This window comes from Apodemus sylvaticus, chromosome 14, assembly GCF_947179515.1.
Source record: "Apodemus sylvaticus chromosome 14, mApoSyl1.1, whole genome shotgun sequence".
NCBI lineage: Eukaryota > Metazoa > Chordata > Mammalia > Rodentia > Muridae > Apodemus > Apodemus sylvaticus.
The window spans coordinates 21,230,091-21,252,242 of NC_067485.1; the positions used below are offsets into that span (position 1 = coordinate 21,230,091).

Below are 22,152 nucleotides of genomic sequence, written 5' to 3' on the forward strand. Positions count from 1 at the left end.
TGTTTTAGAAACATCTGGTGGTAAACAGATGTCAATTGTTTAAAAGGTTTTAAATCCTTACATTTGTTACATTTGTTTCTTTTGCTTTTACTTTTTTTTTTTTTTTAAGACAGGGTCCTATATAGCTTAGGCTGCTCTCGAATTGAGCATGGAGCCAATGGCCTTGAACTCCTGGCCTTAGGACTGCACCTCCTAAGTGATGCTACAGTCGAGGACTGCACCGTCATGCTCCACTTTAAAAGGGAACTGAGAACCCTGAAGAATCCTCATTATGTAAAATAAAAAAAATTCCTCGGGATTTTTAATGAACTATGATTACCAGGTGTTTCCATTGAACTTCTTGACTCGAAGACAAATTACAGATGCACCTTGTCAGGGTCCTTGACTCAGAAAACAGTGGTTGAGATGGCCTTTTATTTAAGTTTCGAATGCTATAGCACATAGAGCATAGCATTTTACTCCCATGGTGACGTGTAATGGGGATCAGCCCGGGCTATGGGTGTGAGTGCTTATACCTAGAGCCACTCCCCCCTCATCCTTCCAGTCCTCCCCACCGTGAATATTTGGTCCCAATATGGTGTCAGGTTTTCAAGTCCACATTCATAAAAGGGATAATGGCATCTCTTAGCATGTTACCTGGCATCCAGGATCCCACATCAAAGACCTCCTACCTCTGGTGTTTCAACAGGCTCTGTGCCAAGTAGCATTCCTGTTACATGGTATTCACGCCTAAGCCCGTTGAAATCTCAGTTTTGAAGCCAGAATCATGTTCTTAAGTCTCTTCCAAAGGGCAAGACACTTTGAATGCTGTCTTTGTCTTGCAGCACTTTACATTTTATTGCATCAGAAAGTCATACTACTGTAGGAAGGAGCCGGGTACCTCTGATGGTTGAAAAGAAGTTAAGGGACTGGGCTTGTAGCTCTGTTTGTAGAGTGCAACGGTAACATACAGCCTCAGCTTTGTAGAAAACCAATCATGGGGCTTCCTGCTCATACACCCCATAATACTCAGAAGCAGAGGCAAGAGGATCAAGAGTTCAAAGTCACCCTGAGCTACATTGCAAGTTATAGGCTGACATGAACTATCTGAGATCTAAACACTTTCAAATGAAAACAAATGACTAGAACTGTTTTCCAGGACCTAGAGAGATGACTCAGGGGTTAAGAGCACTGACTGCTCTTCCAGAGGTCCTGAGTTCAATTCCCAGCAATCCCATGGTGGTTCACAAACATCTGTAATGGGATCTGATGCCCTGTTCTAGTGTGTCTGAAAACAGTGACAGTGTGTTCATACACATAAAATAAAATAAATAAATTAAACAAACGAAAAATATTGTTTTCCAGCGAGAAGGTGTGTGTGACTCCTGGCAGCTAGAAAAGGGACCAGTAACCTAGGGGACATGAGACTACAGGGCAGTCTCCAGACTTCTAGATCAATATCCGCTGTCTCCTGGGCCACAGTACCACCTTCTGTAGGACCTAAGCAGTCCCTATGAGACCAGAAGTGAAGCAAATAAACCCAAAAATAAATTGGTGGCAAGAAGCACAAGCTATTTTGTCCTAAAACTAAGTCCTCATAGACTCATCTAATTGCCAATCAGGTATCCTATAAGTAGCCATAGAATTTTTATTTTTTATCTGCATTTTATTTTTGCCTCACAGACTTATTTTTCTCTGGATGTATCATTATATTTTACATCAAACTTTGCATTACTCCAGATAGGAGTCACAGCCCAGATACACATCATACACACACACACACACACACACACCCCTACAGAACCTATACCACATGAAGAAAGCCTCACCCTCATTTGTGATGACATTCGATAACAACAGGAAACTGTGGCATGGATCAGTATGAATGAAAGTTGTTTTAAATCTTGGATCAGAAGAATTTTTTTAAACATTTATTTCTCTGATTTCATGTAGTTTGGATAGATTTTAGCTAATTTCAGCTCTGAGTGCCTGCAACACCAACCAGTTAACAGCCTACCCAAGGGTAGCCAGTCTGGAAGACACTTTCTAGTTGGTAATCCATGTAATTTGGGGAATGAACCTAGTCCTTCAATGTGTCTCAGGGTTCACGCCAACCAGTCCTTCTGGGCTCTGCCTCCACTTGCTTGCCTTGGTGAGCTGGCCCAGCCCCAGGCCCACCTCTCAGCTGTTTCACATCAGCCTCCCTCCCCTGGCAGCTCTGGTCGCTTCTTCCTGCTCTGAAGTCAGCTTTAGTCCCTCACTGGAAGGAGAGGCTCTAACAAAACACTTCATTCATGGACCGAGCAGTTTCCTTGCTGGCTCATGGAATGGTTTTTCTCCAAGGCACCCAGAGAGGGAGAGGATGAGAGAGAGAGGGAAGGAGAGAGAGAGAACAGGGACAGAGAGAGAGAGAGAGAGAAAGAGAGAGAGAGAGAGAGAGAGAGAGAGAGAGAGAGAAGAGAAGAGAAGAGAAGGGAGAGGGAGAGGGAGAGGGAGAGGGAGAGGGAGAGGGAGAGGGAGAGGGAGAGAGAGAGAGATCATTTGATTACTACCTAGGAAGGAGGTTGGAAGGCAGGACAAAGCAAAGTAAAATACCACACATATAAGCAGTTAGTCAAAAGGAATTTATGTTCTATTTGTATATGATTTTTTAAATTTAATTTAATATTTTTAAAAGAGTCTTGCTACATCTCTCTGACTGTCCCAATGCTTCCTACACAGCCAAGCTGCCCTAGAACTCCCAGTAATCCTCCTGCTTCGGTTTCCTGAGTACGGATATTGCATGCCCAGCCAGTCAGAGGGGATTTCTCAAGGGGTTCTGATTTACAAAAGCCTCCCAGAGGCTTAAGAGATGGCTCAGCGGTAAAGCGTGTGTTCTATAGAAGACCGTGGGTCAGTTCCTAGCGCTCAGCCCAGATAGCTCACAGCGGTCTGTAACTCCACCTTTAAGAGGCCTAATACCCTCTTCTGGCCTCCATAAGCAACTGCACACCTCTCCACATAACTCCACACAGACAGAAATGTACACACCATTCAAAATAAAACATCTTTTTAAAAAAAAAAAAAAAAGGCAGGCGGGGGCTTATGAAAAACAGAAGGGAGCAGACTTGTGCTTGTGGATGTTACTACAATCTGCACAGGAAGGTGTCAGCTCTTTCAGGAGAAGGCATAAAGTGATGAGTACCTCCGGAGGAACAGGAATATAAAATCTACGATGTGAAAACCGCAGCACTTCTGATGGAGAAGTTGCAGCACAGGATGATGACGGGAAGTGAGGGCAAAGGCTGGGCGTGGGCTTGGCAGGCAGGGGGTGTCTTGCATTCTGATGTATGGAATAGTGGTGGACTCTCAGGGGCTCCTTGTGGGTGACCCAGTACATGTGAGCTGGACTGTAGCTGTTGCTTAGCAGCTGAGCCTTGTCTAGCATGTGGAAGCCTCTGGAAGTCTCTATCGCCCCCAGGAAAACAAAACAATCAAATAAGCAAAAACACCTGAGTGGAGAAGTAGGATACGAAACTGAACAAGCCCAGCTTAGGAAAGTCCTAAACACATTGAGGAGGATGGAGCAACTGGTAAGGGATGTTACCAGCAACCCTGATGTCCCGAGTTCCATTCCTGGGACCCACCTGGTAGAAGGAATGACACCTGAGAGCTATCCTCTGACCTCCACAAGTTCTATAGCACCTGTGTACTCGTATACACATAGAAAATCATTTTAAAGTCCTTAAACATCAGATAAGGAATTTAGGCTGATCTTGATGTCTGGAATTCTACTGTTAGAGACTGAGGCAGGGGGATTGCTATGGTATGAATTTTTGAGGCCAGAATGGCATACAGTGTGAGAATCTGTCTTAAACTGTACCCCTCAAATAAAGGGGTTTTAGAAGAGTTCCAGTAGCTGTAGGGACCAGTGAAGGCATGGCATGTGACAAGAAGAAACCACATTGCCTAATGGCTCCTTCAGGTGGTTTGAAACTAGGAGGGTAACTCATTTTGGCCAGAGACTGCCTAAGTATGCAGAGTGCTGCCAACTGCTACCAGGAGCGGAGTCAGAACCAGCCTGGGGCTGTGGGAATAAAGTGGGCACTGTTAGGAGGTGACAGCCAAAAGACCTTGGGAGGAAGGAAAGACAACAGTGCCATTGGAAGGGACTGGAAACTTAATAGGAACTGGGTTGGTAAGGGGGAGGTGGGAAGTTTTAAATCGAGAAGTTGATTGGCACCATTCATGTCCAGTAGCTTGGGAGAGATGAATTGGAATAAGAACGCCCCCCCCCCCCCCACACACAGGGTCATATATTTGAAGGTCTAGTCACCAGGGAGTACACTATTTGAAAAGATTATAAGGATTAGGAGGCCTTTTGGGAAGAAGTGTGTCACTGAGGGTGGGTTTTGAAATTTCCAAAGTCCACACCAGTTTCAGCCTCCCTCCCTCTCCCTCTCCTTCTCCTTCTCCTTCTCCTTCTCCCTCTCTCTGCTCCAACTCCAATACCTACCCGCATACCTCTTCAGTCTTAACACTCACAAGGCTGAGGCAGAAGGATTACTGAGAGTTATAGGCCAAACTAGGCTATGTACTAAAGACCATCAGTGCTACATAGTAAGGTGCTGTCTTTAAAGAAGCAAAACAAAACTCCAGTGTAATGCTGTCTCAGAGAAATGAAAAGTATTATTTAGGTTGAAGTAGAAAAATAAAAGATGAAGTACTTACCAGGCATGGTGATGCATTCCTGTAATCCCAGCATTTAGAAGGCGGAGGCAGGAAGGTCAGAAGTTCAAGACTAGGCTGGGCTACTTAAGACACTTTCTCATTTAAAACACACACACACACACACACACACACACACACACCCGCATCCATACATGCACATATACACCTACACACATATACACACAAAGCAAAAATACTTCAAAGTGACTCATGAAAAATCATAATTCATTGTAACACATGCATTAATTTGCTGTATACAGTTGGCTCGAAGGACAGACTTACAACCTGTTTCTTAACCACCAGTTTCTGTCTTTTACTCCTCAGTGGCTTCCTTAGCTCCCCTGTTTCTATTTTCTCAAGACTGACACCTCAGTGCTACCTGAGGTGCATTCCCCACCTGAAGCCCAGGGCCTTTACAAAGCTCTCACAGTTCCTTGTAGACATTACTTTCTTGCTGCTGTTGTTGATTCTGGGCCCCTGTTCCACTGCTGTCTGCAGTGGGGGCTACTCTCAGCTTGCTGTTTTCTTTGTTTCATGTGGCTTGCCCCCTGCCAGCATGTGCTTTCCTGTGCTGATCTCTGTCCCTTTGAAAGGTTCACCCAATCAGATCTGGCCCACCATGTGTAATCCCTGTAGTTTAAGCTCCGTGCTTTGGGGTCTGAATTAGACGTAGAATACCTTCACAGCATCCAGATGTGGAGAGATGTTCCCTTGAATTACTTAGAGGACATGTGTAGGTGCATCAGAGACAGCCCAGTTATGGGGAGCAGCAGAGACTCATGTGTGTCACCCTATAACTGAACGCTCTGGGAATAAATCTAACTTGAGGTGGAAGACGGAGGTGTGGTATAGGGAGAGGTAGAGGAGGAGTGGAGGGTGGGATTGGGGGCAGAGATGCAAGCCTCTCAAGCAACTAAAAGATTGAGTGACATTCTAGTGAACTGAACTGGGTTTTAGGACAGAAACTAGTTAGGATGAAGACTTGGGAAAGGTTGCTGCATTTGGGAGGCGGGTGCCACAATGACCTTTAAACGAGAAAAACAGTTTGCAAAAATCATGGTGGAAATCCAACTCCCAGGCTTTAGGACATTGGTGTTGAAACATTTTAACCTGTTCTTGGTTAATCAGAAAAAGGGGTCAGCCTTTTGGAAACCTTCCAGGACACTGTAGATGTCTTTCAGGAAATATAAAGGACAACATGCTTATAGGCTAGGGAAAAGTGTTTGTGGTTGAAAAGGAAAGAAAGGGGGATGAAGGATAGAGTTGACCTCGGGAAGGTCAGGAGATATCATAATAGATTAAGAACTTAAGTGGAGGAAGGTTGCAAAGGTTTCCCCAGGTTCCATGCATACATTTAACGGTGTATGGGTTTATTTGTTTGTTTGGTAATTTGGCATTCCTTTGGACTGTGTTGTCATTTCTTCCAGTATACCTATCTTAGAGTGAATAAGAGTCACCCACTTCCATCTGGCTGGAAGGATGCCCCTATAGAGGGGTGTTTCTCTGAATGTGAACCCCAGACCAGTAGTGTCAATCTCTCCTGGGGACTACAGATTCTCTGGCCCACACCCAAGCTTTCCCAATGAGCAGTTCTAGGGATGGCCTCTCTCTGAGTCTGGGATGGGTTCCAGTTTGAGATCTCTCCACTCAAGAGAGCTCCAGGTCTACCCCACCCAGGATGAGGGTCTCAACAGCAGAGGTTTTGGAAACACACTGTGAGAATCAAGGGTCTATGTAGTTGGAGTGAGTGTGTGAATAGTTGAGAGGGAGCTAGCAGCTTTCCAAGGGTCACTAAGGAAAACAGGGTTGGATTCAGAGACCAGGAAAGAGAAGGCCAAATGTAACTGTTCTCAGTTCTATGGGAAATTTTCATTGGAATGGGAAGCGCTGGACCTCCAAGTCCTTGGATAGCAGAGAAAGGTGAAGGGGCTGAGGATCTAGGGAACTGGCTCATTCAGTAAAGTATCTGCCTTGCAAGGATAAGGACCCACATTGCAACCTCTGGAGTCTACTCTTTAAAAAACTGAGTATGCTGGGCAAATGGTACATATTTTTAATCTCAGTACTGGGGAGGGAGAATCATGTGAAATCTTTGTAAATTCAGGGCCAGTGTTGTTTACATAGCAAGTTCTGGGTCAGCCAGGGGCACAGTGTGAGACCCTCCCTATTTTAAAGAGGAAAAAATTGAGCTTGTAATCCCAACACTGGGACTTACTAAAACAGATGATCAGATGGTTGTGCAGGCTAGTCGATTTGCTGAGTCTCAGGCCAGTGAGAAACCCTATTAAAAATGACACCCCCATAAGTTGTCCCCTGGCTTCCACACACATGCACACATTAAAGTATAGCTATACATAGAGAAAGGAGGGGAGCACCCTCTGTAGAGAAGAGATTAAACTATAGCTTCAAAGGAATAAGCCCTTTGCAGGTAAGGGTTAAATTCTTCTAGATCAGGCTTGGGCCTTGGGTCATTTCTTTTCCATTCAAAGCTCTTCCCACTAGATGCTATTAGGAACTCGCATAAGAAGGCCACGGCAAGGTCTCAGTCCTGAGGAAGCTTATAAAGTCTCTGAGCCTTCAAGACTTCAATAAATCCAATGGAGGATAAAAAGACAATATACCAGAGTGCTGACTTGAAAATGACCTTGGGTCAAAATGTGCAGCAGAGACTGTAAGTGCTTTGGGCATTCAAGGGGAGGAGAAGCTGGCATGGTGTCCCTTTGTCCTGTGAGTGGAGGACGGGATTGTCAGCCTGGCATATGTCCCCAGGTCTGATGGCAAACACACTGGGCTGCAAGGAGACTCGCCTTTTGCATTCTCTCTTCTCTCTGGGTTTGCTAAGGCTTGTCATAACTGTCAGGGTGAGAAATATTCCGAGACCTGTGGATAGAATGGTATTGATATTTTTGTTTTTGTGAGAAATTAGTAAGGGAAGAAGTCATATTTTATCCTGGTTATCTTAAATGGGAAGAAACTTAGGGCTCAGCTGGCCATCTTTGTTTCAGACTGGCTCCATCCAGAGAGAACAGGAGTGGGCCTACCCGTGGAGGTCACCAGTTTGGAGAATACAAAATACTGATTTTTTTTTTTTTTTTGGTTTTTGTTTTTTTTTTTGGTTTTTGTTTTTTGTTTTTTTTTTGGGGGGGGGGATTTGGTTTTTGTCGAGACAGGGTTTCTCTGTGTAGCCCTGGCTGTCCTGGGACTCATTCTGTAGACCAGGCTGGCCTCGAACTCAGAAATCCGCCTGCCTCTGCCTCCCAAGTGCTGGGATTACAGGTGTGCGCCACCACCACCACCACCGCCCGGCTGATTTTTTTTTTTTTTTCTTAATGGAAGAATTAAGTTGAGCCAGATCTGGGATGATAGGGAACAGGGAAATAGTGGAGATGGACAGAGCTTTTCGATTGCTTGCTTCTGCGTGTGCTCTCCTCCTCACTGGGGTAGGTAAACCGAGTCCAATTTACAAATCAGGTGGAAAGTGCCAGAACTGTTGAAGTTGGACATAAGTGTTGTTTAAGTACAGGAGAGATTAATTTTTTTTAAAAAAATTACACAAGTAAGCATGTGTGCATGTGTGTGTTCTTTTGTGTGTGTGCGCGTGTGCATGCGTGTGCATGTGCACATAATCAGGGGAAGCCAGAAATTTGAAACCTAAAGAAAGGTACCAAGTTTTTGTTTTTGATTTTTGTCAATCCCCCTATATGCACACGTACAAACATACACACACACACACACACACACAAACTTTGCATGTAACAAATGGTTTGGGCCCTTATATGTGTTTTCTGTTTTTATTGTTTCTTTTGGATTTGGATTTGTTTCTGAGACAGGCCTTCTCTTTATAGGCCCAGCCTTACCCGCACTTCTAACACTTACTACGAAGCTCAGGCTGGCCAGGAATGCATGATCCGCCTACCATCAGCCTCCCAAGTTCTGGGACTGCAGGCATACACTCTCACAGGCTTTAGCCCCCTTTGAGTGGATTTTCTTCAGCTGTGACCAGCCTGTGATAAGACAGCCTTTCTGTTCACTACTATCTTGGGGTAACCTTTGGTACTTCAGGCAACCAGGACCTCCTTGCCTGTCACATGGAGTACAATGGCTCCATGGAATGGCTCTTCCTGGCAGACATTACCAGTGTGTATTAACTCAGAGGGAAGAACTGCTTCCTCTGAGGTCACTGAAGGTAGTTGAAGAAATAAGGAACAAAGACCTCCATCACAACAGTAACAGAAATGAGTCCGACTCTAGAGGCAGCTTCCTGATGCTCAGCCTGTTTCCTTTGGCAGGACTGTTTCTAGGCCAGGGCTCTGCCACTGAGCCTCACCTCCAGCCTCGCCTGTGCTAAGCTCCGCCTTTCACTTCTCTGCAAGCCCTCCTGGGCCCCACACTCCCAATCACAGTGTCTATTGTCCCTTCCTGCTGCTTGTCTGGGTGTCTAATCTTACACATTTTAAAAACACGATGGTACAGTTCCCTGAGGCCGCATCCCTCTGGGTGTGACAAGAGCAGGGCCCTTGCTTCTCTCATTCACTGTCCTGGCCCTGGCTCAGTGTAGTGGCATTAAGTGACATTCCATCCTCTGAATGTGCTAATTAATAAGAAAGCACCCTATAAGCTGGATCCACTGTAAAAGCCATGATTAATTGCAGGAGAGCAGACACCTCCTTCCTCCTTTCTGTACTAATTTGTCTCTCCATTTTAAAAAATTTATTTTGAGTTCTGCTAATCAGTGTTAACCAATTCCAAATCTGAGATTTGGTATTATTTTACTCTCATCCTCCTCCTCCTCTTCCTCTTCCTCCTCCTCCATCATCATCATCATCATCATTATCATCATCATCAATCATCCTATCATCATTGCTATTTTTATTATTATTGGAGAGAATCACTTTGTGTTTTTCCTCTTGGAAATCACTTTTCCCACATTCACGGTGCTAAAACTACAAGTCCCAAGTATGTTCAACTTGTGCTCATAACATTAGAAGGGAAAAAGAAAACCACACACCTGACTGGAGCTGGAAACCTTACACCTTCATTGTCCCCCTAAGTCACTGGTTCATGTTTATTCATCTCCCTCTACTGTTGCTACTCGCAGTGCAGAAGCTAAAATAGTTTGATAGTACTGGCCTGGGTCTGCCAAAAAGAAGGGGAAAACAAGAAATCCAGATATAGAGCATTCTCTACCAGACTGTGAGCAGGTCTTTGCATTAAAGCCACCAGCCAGCTGGGTCCAGTCCTTTTCTCAGGAAGAGCCTCCTTGTACTACCTTTGTGTTTGTGAGTGTTACAGTCACTAGGGAGATGTGGCAGGGAGGCAAGTGGAGACTTTCACACCCCTGCAGACACTGGGCACAAGGAACACCTTGAATCTACAATAGAAGATAACCCTTTGCTTGTGGCTCAAATCACCACTCTCCTGCCTGGCTCTGTAGTGTGCCTTGCATACTTTCCAGCTTTAACTTCCTGTGCTACGTCTTCCTTTGTGTTCTTAAATTTCTCCTGGAGATTGCAGGACTCTCTGGTTCTGTTCTTCTTCCGTCCTGTACCACAGCAGCATGGGGTTATGTCGATGTTTGAGTGCCCCAGGGAGAGCCTGGTGCTTGGTGCTCAGCCAAAGCTAGGTTTTATACTCTGCCTCAGAGAGCTCAGTAGCAGGCCGTGACCAATAATAACACCTTCTGTTGACATAGTGTCTGTCTGCCGGGGAACTTCGAGTGCTTCTCAAGAGTACTTATTGATCTTCCCGGTCTCACTGGGAGGTATGAAAATGGCCAAAGATTATAGTCTTTGCTTCCTTTTCCTGAGAGTTAAGTCAAGTGACTTATTTGGGGATCCTGTTTATTTTTCCAGTGCTGAGGATTAGGCCCAGGAACTCAGGGGTGATACCAAGTGCTATACCTCTGAACTATATCTCTAGCTATGGTTTTTTTTTTTTTTTTTCTCTCTCTCTCTGACTCCCCGCCTCCCTCTCCTTGCTGGTTTTGGTGTTTTTGAGACAGGGTCTCCTATAACCCAGGCTGACTTAGTTCTCCTGCTTCTACCTCCCCAGTACTAGGATTACAGGTAAATACCAAATACTCCAGCAAATAGTGAGTGACTTCTTTTGAGCAAGTTTGTATCTCACCAGGGGTTAGATTTGAAGTTTCCTAGAACTGGTCTTAACCTCATTGGAGAGGGGAAAAAAGTAAGGAAAAAAAGAGTTATGTCGCATAGTAAATTAAACAACAACAACAACAACAACAAATAGTACACAAACTAATTAACAAACTACCTGAAACAAGTCCTGGGAAATGGTCTTCATTGAATTATGAGTCTGGTTGACCAGATGACCAGATTGTTGAAAGCTGTGATTGGATAGATGTATTTACCATTTCCTTTCTCTTTGGGTTGTTCTTATGCCAGGTATCTCTAACCTCTCTGTGAAAGAAAGAAAGACAACACCAGAGCCTGGGCCTCCCAGCTGCTGAGGGAAGTTTCCATGGTGAAGTCTCGGGGAGGCTTCCTGGGAGCAGAACATAGTGAATGCTGTAAGTGAACAACAGTCTGCAAACTTGCCTTGTATAGATTGAGAAGCCTCGTGGGAGGGACTGTCAGTGTGAGTCCTGGGTGATTGCTCAGTGTGAGTCCCTCAGTGTGAGGGGCTGCTAGTGTGAGCCCTGGGGGGGGTCACCCAATATGAACCTGGTGTGAGGGGCTGCTAGTGTGAGGCCCGGGGTGATTCCCCAGTGTGAGGGGCTATCAGTGTGAGCCCTGGATAATCACCCAGTTTTCAGACCTCTTGTTTTCAGAAGCGGGTTTTATGTTATCAACTGCAAACTTGCCTTTCCTCTAGCTGCTGTTGGGGCAGATCTGATGGTCTGCTTGTAGACCAAAAGTGAATTACAGGGTTCCGTGCTCTTGCGACAGGCATAGTTGGTAGTACCAAATGTATAGAGAACTGTCGGCCACGTTCTTCTACGATGATGAAGGAGATGAGGATTAAAGGCCTGAATGTACATGCATAACTAATATTGTCTTGGGTTTCTTTCACTCAACCAAAATGTTTGTTGCTGGGTTTGTTGTTGTTGTTGTTGTTGCTGCTGCTGTTGCTGTTGGTATTGTTGATTTGGTTTTGGGTTTTGGTTGTTGTTGCTTGGTTGGTTAATTCATTTTTTTTGTTTCTGTTGTTTTGTTTTAGTTTCTAGTTTTTGGTTTCTTGTTTGTATTTTTTTTTTACCTTCAAAATGTCAGACCTGTATGGAAGAATGCTTATTTAAGGGTTTTCTCTGATTCACAATTGGCTGACTTACTGGCTTTTATCAGGGTGATTGTCTGTGATGTTGGGATTAGGAAACTGTACTTCATGTCTACTGAAGCCTCTTGACAAGGGTTAATGTCTGGTGACCCACTCTTAGCCTCGAGGAGCCTATTTGCTGTGAAATTTGAAATGGGTTTGCCTAGATCTGCCATTCGAATGTGACTGTCAGACACACACACACACACACACCACAAAATTTAGGAGAGTATTGGGCCAGGAAATAATAGAACCACAGGAAAGTTCTCCATGGCCAGTTGATACCTCTGAGAAAAAAAGTGATAATATCTTGGTGTTTTAGAATATAAAGAGCCAACTTCAGTTAGACTCTGGCTGTGTGCTATATATGTAACTGGACATTTTATAACATATATTATAAATTTTGAACTTTCTAGGTCTTTTTTTTTTAAAAATATACTTATTGATTATGTGTGCTGGGGGAGAGGTTTAGTGTGGGAGTCAGAGAATAGCTTCCAAGTAGGTTCTCATTCTGGGTGGGCTTCAATGAAGTTTAAATGGTCAGGCCATTGCCCTGTGCCCTTGGCAGCCTGTGCCCTTGGCAGCCTGTGCCCTTCTTACCACTGAACTTCTTGGTGACAAAAATCACAGTTACTTTTCGGTCTTTTATCACTTACTCTGTATGACTGCCTAAAAGATTTCATAAAGTTGACATAGATACAGCAAATATCAGAGAGAAAAGGGGAAAAATGTCAAAAGAATTCCCAAAAACATCTCATGATATTAAGATATTTAATCCCCATTTCCTAGGAGTTTAATAGTATTGTCAAAATTAACCTGTTCAGTTTAAAATTTCCTGGAACTGGAGGGACGGCTCAGAGATTGAAGGCACATGCTGCTTTTCCAGAGGCCCAGAGTTCAATTTCCAGCACCCACATCAGAAAAACACACCACTCTGTGTGACTGTAGCCCAAGGAGATCCAGTGCCCTCTACTGGCCTCCATGGGCAAGTGTACCTATGGAGCACACACATTTTTATACATTTAAATCTTCAAATTCCCTGCGCCTCATTGTAGCTGATGGAAGGCACTGTCGTCTTAGTGCATTTTCACTGATGGGTGTGATCCTGTGGATTCTAGAAGTTTATGACTTGCCCTGGTACCTGTGGCCATAGCCTCTACTAAGGTCAAGTATATTGATGACCCTAGGCAGGTCACCACCCTAATCACCACTAAAGAAAGTGATATTTTATAAATCTGTGGGTTGCTGTATGCTTCTGATTCATTAAGCAGCAGACACGGTGGTTTAGGGCTGCCCCATCAGAGGAGAATTGTATAAGTATTTTCTCATAAAAGTTTCCATGCTCATGGACTACTCTGGGGTTTACGTGTTAGGATGTCTCACCGCAAACACTGCTGGTTGGGTTTCTTGCTGGTATCATGATGTTTTCTAAAGTGCTGTTTTCCTGGGAAGCATGCGTCTTACAGAAAGTCACTTTCAGGTCTAGCTTCAGTTGAAATGAGAAGAGTTACTGTGGCCCAGGCCAGCTTTGTGACTATCACGATGGGTTTGCCTTTTACACTGTTGCTCTGATGGGCTTATATCAGACCTCAGGCATTACATGATGTTCTCAAAGATCCTGAAGTGTAAATTTGGAGATGCCTCACGGCCAGTTCTTAGGCACTTGAAAAATCCCTCTGCAAACAGAGTGAGCTAAGAGGAAGAAAATGCAAAATTCCAGTGACCTCCAACCTCTTCAGGCATGTGAATCAAGAGCGAGGCTGACCTGTAGTAAACATGGTATCAGTAACCTCTCCTAACCTTGCTCCGCCCTTCTAACCCTCAGTTTCTATTTTCAACTGATCCTCATGCCCTGAGAGGCTTGAGGTCTGTGCCTTGGAAGGGCATTACAAACAGGGATCGCCAGGGAATGTGTATTTGCATGCTGACAGGCGTGAGTGTGAGCGTTGTCAGGTGTGAGCAATAATCGCAACGTCGTCCGTCATCCATCATTGGCAAAGCAGCCTGGCCTCAGACTCATTACTCTGTGAGTTTGCTCCTCTGCCTGTCTCATTAACGGCAGCTCCCTTCTGTCACACTCTTCCTAACAGTTGGCCTTTACCCACGAAGGTGTCTCCACCTGGCTCTCAGCACAGAGGCATCAAGCCTTGCCCAGGAAGGGGAAGTTGCTGAAAACTGAAGAAGTCAGCCTTGTGTTTTGTTCTCCACGTGGCAGGTGGCCGTGTAACCTGGGTCTCAGCACCCCCGGTGACACAGTTCAAGATGGACGACAAGAGAAATGGAGGTCGATGACCTCTCCAGTTGTAGCTTTTGTGTTGAGTGTCACCAGGACGTTGCTCTGCTATGAAGCAGATCCAATCCTCCTTTTTCCTCATTAACTCCTTAAAAATCAATGATTTGCTACAACCTATGCCATGATTTGCTCAGGTGCTTTTGGTCTAATGCACTGAATATAGTCTTATGATGTCAAGATGGTTTAGCACAGCAGTTCTCAATCTGTGGGTCCTGACCCCTTGGGGGGGGTCAACCAACCCTTTCACAGGGGTCACCCAAGACTGTTAGAAAGCACAGATATTTACATTATGATTCATGACAGTAGAAAAATTATGGTTATGAAGTAGCAATGAAAATAATTTTTTGGTTGGGGGGAACTCACCACAACCTGAGGAATGGTAGTCAAAGCTCACCACCTTAGTAAGGTTGAGAACCACTGGCTCAGCAGGTCAAGGTGAGCCAGTGGTTCTCAACCTTACTAAGTTCTAACAGCATGTATTCAATTCCCCAGGCCCGTGTGATCGGAAGATAGAACCAACTCCTTCAAATTGTCCTCTGATCTCCCATACTTGGCATGGTGTGTGTATACCCAAATATATACATATACACACAAAAGCAAATAAGTCTAATAACTTTTAAGGCATTTTTATTTTTAGTTATACGTATGTATATGTTCATGAGCGAGAATACCTTCAGAGGGCAGAAGCGAGTATCAGATTCCCCGGAGCCGGAATCCAGGCTAACAGAAGCTAGACAATGTGGGTGCTGACAGCTGACAAGCTCAAGCCAGTTTGAGTTTGCATGTGTCTTCGTGGCCATGCGTGGCTTCTTGTGTAGGTGTTGGAGAGTCACTGTCTTAGCCACTGAACCCTCTTTCTATCCCACTACAGTGTAGGCGTAGATGTTAAATGTTTGTGATATGATATGTGATATAAATGTGGGTAGGGAAAGCATTTAAGAACATTATATTATAGTGTAACTATTAGTGAGCCTGGGGGTTTTCGGGTACTGAAAAAGCAAAATTCTACCCCACGTGGTTTGTGGTGTCTTGTCCGTGAACAGCCAACACGTGACTGTCTACGGATGCCAATGTTTTTTACAGCCCTGTCATTTCATTGACATTTGAGTTCCCTTTTATTCCTGGCATGGGGCTGGGCCGGAAGTGCTACGTGATGCCAGAAGTTAGCTAAGTACAAGGTCACGGGAAGCGTTTCCCTCTGGCACACACCACTTAGAGGAAAGAAATGGTGGGTTGCTTTAGACCAGGCCCTGCTTCTGCCCTGTGGTGTCTGGGAGGAGAGAAAGCTACCAGAAGCCAGTTGAAGGCAGCATACAGCCCTGCTTTTGAGGATGCAGGAATCAAGGTGTCCCGAGCTTGGGTGTTTCTTCCAACCCTTTATTAGAATAACTGCGTAGAATACCATTTACAGAGTGCCTAAGAAGAAGCAGGCAAAACCAAGCACAACTCTGCCTGTTCATATAGCACTGAGACAAGGGTGTGCGTTCTTATCTGGGAGTAAGAGAACCACATGTGCACACTTGACACCACTTCTAAGAACACTTGAGTGGTTTCCCCAGATGTGTCTGTCAGGTCGGGAGTTTCAGGTTTGCATGAGAGATACCAACTTCTAGAGTGTCATAAAAACATTCTGAAATAGATAAGGGGGTCTGAGAAAGGGTGTTTTATTATCAGCTTATTGTGTGTGTGTGTGTGTGTGTGTGTGTGTGTGTGTGTGTCCCCATGTGTTTAGACCTTGTTTGAATTTGCAGATTGGCCTGTGGATGACAGGTGAGGAGGTGCTGTTCGTTTCCCTGTAGGAGCGTGAGGGTTTCTACAAGGGTTTCCTGTCTTGCCCATTTGAATATTTCCACCACCACCACCTTCCTCAAACATCACGTACCGGTAGCCTCATAAGTTCCCGGTCACTTCCCTTGTATGTTACCTGGAGAAGGAACCTTTTGGAGACCGGAATATGGGCTCTTCTATCTGAGAGGAGACATAACCATTGCTCTCTGAGTTGGTTGGCCAGCTCCAGCCATTGCGGGCACAGACACTTCCCTCAGCACCCTCCTCCCGCTGTGTGCAGCTCCCTCCTCCCCCAGCAGTCTCACAGAAGGAAAGAAGTGTGAAAAGAAAAGAGTCTGTGAACTCCTGCCATATCTGTGTTATGGGGGTGGGGGTAGAGGGGAGTGGCAGCTGTGGTGATTTCGAATGGACCTTTAGAATACTATTTGTTAAAAGAAGGTTATAAGCCAGGATAAGGTCTCAGGCCAGGGTGCAGGACTGAGCCACCTCTGTTCACTGCCCTCTGGAGGTTATCTCAGAAGACCTCTGCTGGGAACGGAGATGCCAAGGCACTCAGGTGTGCCAAGAGGGGTGCTGGGTAGAATGACTCAGAGCTGGGTCGCTGAGAGCCTCTGCCTTAGACCTCCCAGCAGGGGAATAAGGTCAACCCATACATGTGTGTGCCCTGAGAAGGCAAGGGACAAGTGAAACACTTACCTTAGTCTTACCTTAGGTGCTTTTGAGTCAGGCTACTTAAGATCTCAGAGCCAAACTGTTTTCATTAGAGATTTGAGGGGCCAGCTTTACTGTATAGTAGATTATCGCTGAGAAGAATCCTAGATAGAAAGAACCGATTTATCTTCTTTCATCTGGGTGAATATATTAACAGGATTCTGTGAAAGCAGTTTGCAAAAATACAGAACCCCTTTAGATGAGGTAGCAGACTGCGTTCTTTGAAGCCTGTTTTGAAGCAAGTTAGTCTTTCAAGATCTTTCTTTTTTTCTATTTGTGCTTATGTTCCTGAAACAATTGACCTCATTTCTGTCACCAAAATTGAAATAGAAACAGGATGGCATATAAGTAGTGATCTTTGTTCAGAGTCTTTTGCGGGTTTTGTTATTGTTGTTGTTGTTTGTTTGCTTGTCTGTTGATGCTGGGTCTCCCGTAGCTCAGGTTGGCCTCAAACTGTTATACAGCCAACGGTGATCTTGAACTCCTGACCTTCCCGCATCTCTGTGCCCACATTCTGGAAGTCCAGGCAAGTGCCCACATGTTCAGCTTTTGAGAATTCGCTTTGGTAACTTAGGCAAAAATCTTTGGCTCATGCCTGTTAGGCCCTTAACCAACGTTTACCTGGAAATTCTACTTCCTTCTTGAGCATTTATGCACAAGTTCCTGAGACCATCTCCCTTCCATTCTTGATGGCCTGGCAGTTGAATATATTTACTGGTGATGCTGGCAGAATTGGCCCACAGCTAGGGTATGCCACTGTTTCAGTCAGAATGTCTACCATCTTCACCAACACTGGGACACCTCATTTTTACTGACCTTAAATCCTCTTGCTAAAATCATTTTTGGTTTCTCCTCATTTCTGATAAAATCCCCCCCCCCTTTGGAACTTTTGTTGCTTGCACAGGAGTGAATTTTTTTTTACATATGCTGTGCATTCTTCATGCCTGGGTCTCTACAAGCACTGTCAGACTCACTCCATAGAACAAAGCACGGGCCACAAAGCTTCTCTTGGATTTCTGTCTACTTTGCCTTTTCTTCCTTCTCCAAGGAATTGAACAGTAAGAATAGGGTGCTGGGATTTTTTTAAGGCCACTATTACTTGAGAAAGCAGATTGTCTGCTCTTTAACCACCTCAGTTTTTCTGTCTGCCTCTGACAGTCACACTTGTACTTCTGAATAGATTTCCTCCCTGGACTCTTAGGAGTCTAGTAAACAAAATGTATTAATGCTAGTGTATTATTGCTTAGCTGCTACTGGCACACATGATTTGGAATAGAGTCACTATCCTGGACCTGAAGGGAGTCTCCTGTCCCCTTTTTTGGTGCTCCTTTTAGGGGTCAGAGCAGCTAGCCGTGGGGATCTTCAGTGCTATCCTTGGGGTTTGTCGCTGGTATTCCTAGATCTCCTGGTCATCTGTTTCTGTGCCTCAGCTGTGTGGCCAGTTGTCATAGCAACCTGTTGTCTGGTGCTTCCCTAAAGACAACCAAAGGAGTGGAAGTGGCAGCCTTGAGGGGGTCAGAATGGAGCTGGTATTCACGTGGCACAGAGAGGATTTTACATTTCCTTCCACTGGGCCAGCCTCCAGGAGCAGCATGTCACTTACTTAGGTAGAGACTATGGAGTGTCTATTAGGAATGTCATTTACTGAAGATCAAACAGTTCATGAGCTGGCATAAATCCCTTCCCATGGAGAGTAGCAAGCCAACTAGTGGATCATCCAGGCAGTATGTGGGGTCATTTGGGATTTCAATGCATTTGGTAGCACTCTGTGTGTGTGTGTGTGTGTGTGTGTGTGTGTGTGTGTGTGTGTGTGTGTGAGAGAGAGAGAGAGAGAGAGAGAATTGGGTTAATGTTTTGTTGGCAATCAGCACTAGTGTTCAGAGTTGGGGATGCGAGCTAGGAAGAAGCAGAGGTCAGAAGATGGAGGAAGACTGAAGGAACACCAAACCACTGATCTGGCCTCTGTTTCCTGTTGACTGGTCTGGCCTGAAAGCTCCCAGTGTAAGGAGAGCTTTCCTACTGGGCTCCAGTAATCCATCTCCGTGCCCAGCCCTAAGACAGAACACTACTCACCTTGTATTCTGCCCTCCCAGTTCTCTCCTCCTCCCATTAGACCACAATGAACTGGCATCAAATGATGCCTGCCATTTTCTGACTTGGAACCAAACAAATAGAAAAATCCTAAAAGTCGGTGGCCTTATTTGACCTCATTTAAGAGAAAAAGAAAAAAAGAAAAGGGGTATGTGTGTGTTTGTGTGTGTGTGTGATGTGTCTATCTGCCTGGCCTGCTTAGTCTGCCTGCCTGCCTGTCTGTCTGTCTGTCTGTCTGTCTGTGCATATGAGTGTCTGGACTAGAGGGAGTTGTAAGCCTTCTGACATAGGTGCTGAGAACTGAACTCTGGTCCTCTGGAAGAGCAGCAAATGCTCTTACCCACAGAGACAGTGCCCCAGCCCAGACTTTGCCAACCTTTAAATCTGAAACTAATTAGTCATGTGAAGTTCCTTAACCCTTTCTTTGTGCATGCCTTGGCTGGTAAGTTTAGCTGACATTTTCCCCTAGAGATGTCAAGATGCTTTTATTTCTTTAACAGAAAGAGACTGGAGGTGGGCCTTTGCAAGGAGATGGAGAACCCAGGAAAACCAAGGAGAGAGTTGGGCAGTTGAGATGCATGAGGGATGTGCAAACCCATCTTACCTGTGTCTTCATTAAGACAGAGTTCCTCTGCTTTCAGGACTGTTTGTTCCTCTTAACGACCACAGTTGAGGCGAGTGTGTATAACTCTGCTCACCATGGTGATGATGCTGGTGGTGATGATGCACTCGTGGGGATCTAACCAGGCGAGGTTAGCATCCCTCATGTACTCAGTGACTCATCAGATCCTCTTCCAGAGCCAGGAGAGGGATACACAATTTAATAAGACCTGACACTTGGATTAAGAGAGATGATTTGGTGGAAAAGAGAACTTCAAGCAAAAGCCCGCTCTTTCACAGTTTGTTTAGCCGTTTCCTGCAAAGTAAAATCACGAGGGCTGGGAGGTAGCTCGGCTAGTGGATTTTTTAGCATGTAAAAGCCCGAGTTTCATCCACAGCACTGCTTGACTGGGTATGGTGGCACAGGTCTGTAACCCCAGGTCTGTAAGGACCAGGAAGATCCCAAGTTCAAGGTCATCTTTGGCTGTTCAATGGGTTTAAGGCCAGACTGGGCTCCATGAGACCCCATTTCAAAACAAGCACAGAAGAGGTCAAGCAAAGCAGGTTTGTTAGACAGTGTGTGGCATGCACAGCTTGCTCATCATTCTAAATGATTCACATAATAGAAGACACTTTGTGTACCAGGAATAATAATATCTCTTAAAGTGCAGTTCTGTGCTATAGAAGGGGTGGTTTTTACAGATGATTCTATAATTCCTAATTGCATACCTGGTATAAGTACTCATTATCATTAATGGCTCACTAGCATAAAGACAGCTCCTTCATATTGCCATGATCCAGAAATACAATGACTGTGAGTGACATTTCAGTTAGAAGACAACAATATCTAGATTTGATGATAGCTCCTTATTTAAATCACGTGTGTGTGTGTGTGTGTGTGTGTGTGTGTGTGTGAGAGAGAGAGAGAGAGAGAGAGAGAGGCAGGCTGGGAATCCATTCTCTCCTTCTACGATGTGGGTTTTAGGGATTGAACATAGGTCATCCAGATTGGCAGCAAGCATCTTTACCAGCTGGGCCATTTGCTGACCCTGGTGATATATATATATATATTTTATATATATATATAAAGAAATTTGGTGATGTGAGTGATAGCCAACTTAAGTCTCACGAACCTCAGGCTTTATATATTTCACAACCTATCTATACACACGGTAGATGGAAGACCCTTTAGAATAAGCCTGTCACCTCTTCTTTCTCAACTCCTTGTTATAGACCACATGGGTATATGAATCAAATAACTGAGGATGGGGTGCCCTGAATTCCATCTCACAGGAGGGCTGTCAGGCCAAGATCGTATAGTTAGAGTTCCCTTCTCATCCCTTCTCTCTTCGAGACCACAAACAAGCTACCTGCTTATTGCTTTGTCCCTGTCTTCCAGTGACAATTACCATTGCTGTTCTATAGCTTCAGGTCCATAGGTTCTCAGCGGTCCAGGAGTGAGAGCATCTGTCAGAATTATCTGTGTGTATAAGCTGAGGACACTTGGAATTTTAGGTGAATTTTTGGTATTAGTCAAACTGAAAGGTATAGTGAAGAGATGTGATAGCTTTACCTATATAAAGCATAGGGAGATTCCCAGTAACTATCGGTATGAGTGGAACTATGAAATGGAAGCACATGACGACGCATGTGATATTGCTAACAGAGCTAGGCAGCAGTATAGAAAAAAAATGTCTAAAATCGATGCTCTGATATTAAAGACAGGAGAAAGCCTGAAGACAAAGATCTGTATTCTTTGGTCTTATTCTAGCAAATATTGACTGAGTGTTTGCAAAAGCTGGCCATCCATAACAGCTAAGGAGTTTTCTATCCCTAAGATTAGAAATAAGAAAACAAACACCTCTTTATACCCTGAGCAGTGGTACGTACCTCCAGCATCCCGTGGATATAAACCAGCGTGGCATCTTCTGGGATCAAGCCTTTATCCTCATACCTGAGGTATGATTAGGCATCAACCATAGTACTAGGGTGTATCAGTCAGCATATACCATGTGACAAGTGATTCCAACACGCCATGCCTTACAACCACATACTGTATTGTGATTGTGCAGGTCACTTGGGCTGTTCTGTTCTGTGTTAGCTAGGCTGAGACGTATTAGTCTAGAATGGTTGTTGGAAAGTCTCACAGGCTGTAGGGACAGGGTATCTTCGGTTTTGCAGCTTGTTTGCATGCACTCTGTGATGTCTCTTATCCTCTGGGAAGCTAGTCAGAGTTGCTGCTTACCCCCTCCTCCCTCTCCTTTTCCTGATCCTCCCCTGAGTGTGTTTGTACTTGTTTATTTTCTGAGATGGTGTCTTACTCTGTAGCCCAGACTGGCCCAGAATCCATAGCAATCCTCCTGCCTCAACTACTCAAGTGCTAGGGTAGCAGGTAGGAAGGCACCAGGCTCAGTTCAGATTGAGTCTCTCTATACTGCAATCCCAGGAGTCCTAAGAGTAGTAAAAGAGAGAAAATCTCACGTGTTCTTTCATGTATGTTAATTTCTCTTTGGCCACAAAGAGCAAATTACCTAGTAGGTTCAACTCAGGGTGGTCTAGCTTTCTCTGGCTCTACTCACACAGAGAAATAACATGTGCAAAGCTCAATGCAAGAAGACAGGGCATGTGGAAATGCTTTAGCATTTCAGGAGTGGTTAGACAAAAGCACGTAAGAAATGACAAAGGAGACTGGGTCATAAGGTCAC

General features: G+C 44.8%; 1 protein-coding gene across 6 annotated transcripts in view; it reads left to right on the forward strand.

The window, feature by feature from the left end:
- Positions 1 to 22,152, forward strand: part of Atxn1 (ataxin 1) — a 416,850-nt gene that overhangs the window by 257,189 nt on the left and 137,509 nt on the right. For 5 of the 6 annotated variants that reach the window (XM_052157616.1, XM_052157615.1, XM_052157619.1 and 2 more), the window contains one exon: positions 11,094 to 11,218. The exons of the other annotated variant lie outside the window; for it this stretch is intronic. The gene's annotated coding sequence lies outside the window, so the exon portion shown is untranslated. The remainder of the gene's footprint in view (positions 1 to 11,093; positions 11,219 to 22,152) is intronic. 6 annotated transcript variants of the gene reach the window in all.